Source organism: Dasypus novemcinctus, chromosome 9, assembly GCF_030445035.2.
Source record: "Dasypus novemcinctus isolate mDasNov1 chromosome 9, mDasNov1.1.hap2, whole genome shotgun sequence".
Classification (NCBI taxonomy): Eukaryota; Metazoa; Chordata; class Mammalia; order Cingulata; family Dasypodidae; genus Dasypus; species Dasypus novemcinctus.
This window is the reverse complement of record NC_080681.1, coordinates 106,981,616-106,988,941: the sequence shown is the minus strand read 5'-3', so window position 1 is coordinate 106,988,941 and position 7,326 is coordinate 106,981,616. Positions and strand designations below refer to the sequence as shown.

General features: G+C 43.3%; 1 pseudogene; it reads left to right on the top strand.

The window, feature by feature from the left end:
- The first annotated feature begins 1,595 nt into the window (after positions 1-1,595).
- LOC101428565 (small ribosomal subunit protein uS2 pseudogene) lies at positions 1,596-2,482 on the top strand (annotated as a pseudogene).
- Positions 2,483-7,326: the final 4,844 nt, after the last annotated feature.

Here is a 7,326-nt window from a genome sequence, read left to right as displayed (position 1 = left end):
TTCAGTATCTCAATCCACTACCAGACAGATTGGACCAGACATATATTCTTCCAGCAAGTGCAAGAGTCACTTTGTTCCCTCTGGACCTGGTTCCAGAGACCCACACAGGGAGCATGGACTTGTTCCAGGCTGAGATGGAGAGGGGTTGGAGGAGGAACCAGACAGGACAAAACTAGATTCTACTGCTCTTAAGTTGTCTTTTCTTCTTCTTCTTCTTTTCCATAATAGTTCAGCACTTGCTCTGCTACTGCAATCCTTCAACTGTTTTCTGGAGTTTTGAGAAAGATGTTTCTGCCAGTTCTTTCTGCTTGTTCAAAGCTTCTTTTGGGGGGATGGAGCTGGGGCAAGAAGAGTATGGTTATAGTGCAGTCCCAGTTTTGTATATGGGATAGGTTCCAAAGGAGTAATTTTGCACTAGGCAGAGGTCTCAAGAGTTCTCTACTGTGGTCATTGACTCAAAGATCCTGATGGAATTAACCTCATTTCTCTCTCTCTCTTTTTTTTTTGTCCTTTTATTTATTCCTCATTACTATACTTTCAGTCTCATAAAGAGCCGAAAGTGCCTTGTCATCTCAGATCAAAGAGTTAGTTGTCCCATTGTTTCTTCTTCCATCTTCCCAATGGACTGAGGCGGGGGACTCTGGCACTGCCATCAGTGGCTCTGATGATGTTGGCTGTGTTCCTCTAGTTGGTACCTCTACGTTTTTCATCCCATTATCCGTATTTGTAGTACAAGAAACCTAAAGCTAGTTAGCTTTTGGGAGAAAGATGGAATAATATAAAATAAACTGCATTGGAACAATTTTTAAGGCCAAAGAGACACCAACTTTATTTTAAGGCTGCAGTAGCTGATACAGCATCTCCATTCTACCTTCTCCAGCCTTCTCTGTGGACCACCATGATATATTCAGAAGCCTGTCAGCTAACACAGAAGTTTTTGAATACTTTTCCATTGGTTCCTCACCTGCTCATTGCCTGTCATGTCTGCAGCCTATAGTATAACAAAGATTTCAAAGTAAAAGCCAAAAGGGAAAAAAAAGGAAACTCTCCCCCAAATAGAAATCTACTTTTTCCTAAAGGCCTGGAAAAGGCCTTCTTCACTTCCGTCACTTACCCACCAAATCGATGGGACCCATGCTGCTACTGCATTGGCAATTTTAAAAGTGGCAAGAGGGAGCAGACACCCCAGATGGTGTTGCAACATGGTTTCTGTGGTCAGGGGAGTCATTCTGGTGGTGCATATTCCTCACATCATGCCTGCCTTGGACAAAGAAAAATGTAAGATATTTAACTTAATCCAACACCAGGAAAATGATTCTGCATTTACCTTTCTAAAAAAGATAGAAAGAGAAAGGAAGGGAGGCAGGGAGGGGAGGGGAGAGAGGGGAGGAAAGAAAGAGAAAAAGACTCAACTGAGTCATGAGTTCTACACTTAAAAATGTAAGCATTTTGCTGACCAAGCATGACAGCTAATGGACGGTATTAAGCAAGATTCAAAGATTCATAAACAAATACTGCCTTTCCACACTACCCACAGAGGGTTCCATACGGCGTTGTCCTGGGTTCCCGTCGTAATTTAAAGGGAAACTTAAACAATGTCCAGAGACTTTGATGTCCTGTAGATGAAGGAAAAGGATGTCCTCAAATTCCTTGCAGGAGGAATCCACTTGGATGGCACCAACTTTGACTTCCAAATGGAACAGTACATCTACAAAAGGAAAAGGGATGGCATCTACATCATAAACCTGAAGAGGACTGGGAGAAGCTTCTGCTGGTGGCTCGTGCCATTGTTGCCATTGAAAACCCTGCTGATGTCAGGGTCATATCCTCCAGCAATACTGGTCAGCGGGCTGTGCTGAAGTTTGCTGCTGCCACTGGAGCTACCCCCATTGCCGAGCGCTTCATCCATGGAAACTTTACCAACCAGATCCAGGCGGCCTTCCGGGAGCCATGTCTCCTGGTGATGAACGATCCCGGGGCTGGCCACCAGCCTCTCACAGAGGCGTCCTATGTCAACCTGCCCACCATTGCCCTGTGTAACACAGATTCTCCTCTGTGCTGACGTGGACATTATCATCCCGCGAGACAACAAGGGTGCTCACTCAGTGTGTCTGATGTGGTGGATGCTGGCCAGGAAGTCCTGTGCATGCGTGGCCCCGTCTCCCATGAGCACCCGAGGGAGGTCATGCCTGACCTCTGCTTCTACAGGGATCCTGAAGAGATTGAAAAGGAAGAGCAGGCTGCGGCTGAAAAGGCTATGACCAAGGAGGAGTTTCAGGGTGAATGGACCACCCCTGCTCCTGCATTCACTGCTGCTCAGCCTGAGGTCACAGACTGGTCTGAAGGCGTGCAGGTGCCCTCCGTGCCTATTCAGCAGTTCCTTACTGAAGACTGGAGCGCTCAGCCTGCAACTGAAGGCTGGTCTGCAGCTCCCATTGCTCAGGCCACCGAGTGGGTGGGAACGACAACCGAGTGGTCCTGAGCTGGTCTGCCGCAGGCTCCCACAGGAAGTGGAAATGAGGGTGCCAGAAAATAAACATCAATTTCTATAAATAAAAAACAAACAAAATAACAAATACTAACAATGCTCCCAACCCACCCAACCATACCTAAATGCTAATTAAAAACAACATCTCTTACCCACCCATCCTCTCACCTGCATTGATTTTAGGGAAAAAGGAAAATGCAAGAAAGAAACCTTACGATCCTAAAAACAACAAACCCCCTGAAAAGTGGAAAATCTTCCTCTGAAGAGAAACAACTACACAGATTGCTAGAAATAAAGAACTATTACAGAGCTAGTTATTAAAGTAAACAATTTGCTACACACATTAACATTCCATCAGCATGCTCCAAGACAGAGTCTTAAGAAAAATAATACCTGAGCGTGTGAGTTAATACAAATCATTAACTTATTATACAATCATATACATAGTATAACTGAAGCACAGTGAGCAAGGGGGAGAGAAGCAGGAAATAAAGGGTGAGAGCTATAAGTGAGGTGCACATCCTGTAGAAAATTTTCTATTTCTGGGCATTACATCACATCTAGTTTGATGCAAACTAACTGACTTTGGCCTGGTCTTATCAAGAATAATAAGCTTCTCAAGTCAATGAATGAAAACCTGAATAAAGTTAAAGAGCCTCATAGTGGAATGAGAAACCCTGGTTCAAATCCGTTTACCTCTATCTTACGCTTTGACTTTGAGCAAGGTTGCACGGGATTAAGAGTGAGCAGGAGTGGAAGGGAGTGAATGTGAAAGGGAAGGCACAGGACCATCATGGGACTTTGAATGCCATGTTAAGGAACTGAACTTGTCACTGTCAAGCGTTTCAAACTCAGGTTCCTATGGCAAGGCAATGCAGGAGTCAAGTGGTCCCGGTGTTAAGTGTTACAGAAGATAAGCTCAGCTACTCAGGCCTGGCTTGATGGCCCTGAAAGGTAAGCCCAGTGTTGTTTATCTTTCTGTTTTCCAAGAGAATCAAAAAATTAGGGATTTTATGGGAAATCTAATTTTTAAATCTTAGCAACTTATTCAGTTTTTAAAACACTGAACAATTCACTTCAGCAGACAAAATATGACCTGTTGTATGTACAATCACAGACAGGACAATGGGGAGCCACAAAGAGTTTTGTGCCTAGTGGTAAAATGTTAAACTATTTTCTGCTGTCTTCACTTATTTGAAATATTTATATTTGCATGTATTCCCCCCACCTGATTGACCCTGGCAGTAGGATTTGGAGCATTGTTCAGCTTTGTAACCCTGCCAGAAGCAGTGTTGAGCCCATCTTTGACATCGGTAATGTTCACAGAAATAAGCTTTTTAAAGTTTTTATAATTAGTATCAAGAGTGTTAAATATATTTGCTCATAGCCTTAAACTTGTGAATATGATTAGAAATTTAAACTAAACCAGGGATATAATGCAATATTTTTACTTAAGATTTTTATCTCATCTTGATATAAAATTGTGAAAAATTGGGAAGAAAACCATAATGCTCAGCAATAGGGATTAATGAACACTCTACCACCATCAAAAATTATGTTTAAAAAATATTCAATATCAAAATTATGAAGTGTACTAAATGAAAAATGCAGGCGACATAATTCTACACCTGGGAGGAAAAATAAGCATAAATTAAAGACAGAATAAATATATAATATTAATATATTATATATAATATATTTATTATATATAATAAATACATACAAAAAACAAAACCAACATGTTGAACGTAATTCTGGTAATGGGATTAAGATTTGCGGGTTTTCCTCTCTCTTTAAAAGATTCTCTTTTTAAAATTGCAAATATAATACATCTTTGCATTTAAAAAAACCAAATATGAAAGAAGTGTATAAAAAGTCTTCAAATTTCCCCATCTCTAAGCCCCCCCAGGCAGAAGTAGCCAATGTTAACAGTTCGTTGCAAACTGTGCTTATTTCCAGACTTTTGTTTCCTCCGTGTAGTCATGTATACATCTATGAGAACATTCCATATGCATGATTGTGCAACCTGATTTTTCCGTTTAAACCTACATTAAATCCTGAATACCTTTCCACCTAAGAACAGACAGAGCTGCCTTTTTCTATTTATTTTCTGCAAGATGTTCCATTTTGCGGACGAATCCGTTTACTACTTTAACCAGTCCCCTTTGAAAGCTTTTTTGGTCGCTTCCAGTTTTACGCTTTCACAATAGAGCAGCGAAGAGGGGTAATATTAGCTCAGGGCAGAAAGCCTGAAAAACATTAAAAAACACAAAGAGAAAAATTTTCGGGTTCTTTTTAACCTTTATACTTTTCGGTATTTTCCAAAATGTCTATAAAAATGTAAATCACTTAAAACTTGGAGGGGAAAAACATAAAACTAAAATCAAACGCTCATTAAAAAGAAGAAAAGGACTAGAGAGAAAAAAAGGACGGTGAAGCTGACGGGTAGGCGCCGACCCCCACTCGCGGAGGCGGGGCTGGTGGAGGGGGGCGGGGCGCCTCGGGCTGCACCAACCAGAGCGCCGTTGATAGGCAGAGCCAGGAGAATTTGGAGACCCTCCCCGCCCCGCAAACAGCCAGGGGATTAGCTTCCGTAACCCGCCTGGAAACCGGCCTCGGCCTATCCCGTGCGCCCCTGAGGGCCGCTATTGGCTGTCAGAAAAACCCACCCACCTTCCTGCTCATTGGCCGCTGCGGTTTACGTAAGAGGAGCCTGTTGCTGAGCGAAAAGAAAGGCTACAGCTCTCGTTTAGGAGAGTTTAGGGCGCCCTTTGGTCAAAACAGCAATACTACCCCCAGTTTATTTAGCTCCTGCTAAATGGCCAGGCTCCGTGCTCCAACCTTTAAAACATTACTGTTAATCGCCACCTTTCTTAAACACCCTCTATCTGCCAGATATTCAGCTAGACGACTTAAAATAATATCAATAATAATATGAATAGTCACTACAATTTATTGAGCACTTACTCTGCATCAAGCCTAGTTACGGTATCTGTATGCATTAGCTCCCGTGCTCCCAACAGCCTTATGAGGCAAACTTGACTGGCCTATTTACATTACAAGGAAACAGGTTTAGAGAGATGAAGATGAGTTGCTCAGGTTCACACAGCTAGAAAGGGCTAGAACTAGGGTGGGGGGTGGTTAGGAAATATTTTGGAGATAGGGAGAGGTGGGAAAGATGGTGGCAAGTGTCAGGGATGTTGTTCCAACGACAGTCCGCAGGGGTGTCTGGGAATGGAACGTATAGGGCCTCTAGGAGTGGAGGGAAGAACATTAGAGCAAAGAGAGAAATTGTTTTTTCTGGAAATGTAAAGCTACTGCGGCAGCCTATTATGGTGCAGGTACCCTGGACTGAAAGCCTGGTTTCCAGGGTTCTAGTTTCTGCTCTGTGGCCAACTTACAGGGTGACCTTGGACAAATTCCTTCCTCTTTCTAGACCTCTGGCTTCCTGCCTGTTAGATGAGAGTAATAGCCAAACCAATGGGAAGTGCATTCAGGCTGTGAAGTCCTTTAGGAGTTTGGGCTCTACTGGCGCGGAGAAAACCTCAGCAACCACACGGTTTTTACTTGGCCATCTCCCGGCCTCTTCTCAGGACCCCTCGGATGGTGACATGAGACCTGACAATCCTATAAACCGAAAAAGGTTCGAGGCGGCTTTTTTTCCAGCCAGTTCTGGCTGAGCTGTAGCAGGGCTAGCCTGTAGGGGGCGCTGATGACCCACTCAGTGGGCAAAACAATCTATCAGGATTTCAGTGAATTACGCAAGAGCACCCAGTTAGTCAGTTTTCACACTTTATTTCTTAAGGTGGGTTGAGCTTTTTCAAAGCTGAAGGTTTCTGTCTTCTGTATGCAGTCGAAGAAACGGAATTATATGCATTGCCCAACACCAGTTCTCTCCACAGTGGCACTTAAGGATTGGAACTAATTTCAATTCCTTTGTTTTACAGATAAGAAAACAGATTCTAAGGGCTGAAAAAAATTTTACCTTGGAACACGCAGCTAAAAATTAGCACCCAAGATTCTTGATTCCTGGGCACTGCTCTTTCTGTTCCATCTTACCAGGAGATAGTTGACTCTGTTTCCAAGAATGTGTGGTAGTCCTGCCCCCTAATGCACAAATCCAGGGGACAGTTCCAGTTGTTGTCTACCTGTCAACTTGGTAAGGGAAAGACTTTCCTCCTCACTGAACACAATGCCTGCTGAATGAGTAATTAAATGGAAGAATGTGTTAATAAACTATGGTGGGTGGGTCTCCTTTGGCTTTATCAAACCAGTGGAGATTGGGTCATGTTCCCCTCCTCCCCCCATGCTCCCCCAGAGCAGGAATTGTGTTTTGAGATGGAGATGGAAGGAGTGTGGGGAGGGAGAAACAATCTGAAGAGCTCAGAAGAGGACTTCTGGGATGAAAAACCACAGTCCCAGAAGAGGTTGGTGTACAGGTTAAAGAGTAAAGTAATCTCAGAATCTGGGATTAGAAAATTAACCCAGGAAGAATGAATACAGAAGAGCTGAGAATTCCATTAGAGTCATAATCTGAGAGAGGGGCTGACGCTGAGGAAACCTCAAACATTTCAAATCCAATCTAGATGTATCTTCAGGGCTGAAATATTGAGGACTGAAAAAAGCTTCAGGGGAGCGGGTGTAGTTCAGCGGTTTGAGCGCCTCCTTTCCATAGTCCAGGTTCAGTCCCCAGTACCTCCTAAAAAAAAACAAAAAACAAAAAACTTCAGCCAATCAGTGGCCTCAACATAGCTGATGCAAGAGTATGGCAACAGGAGACTTTTACTGAACCAAAACCATGAGGTGTGGGGGAGGGGACCACTGACGTTATGCCTCAC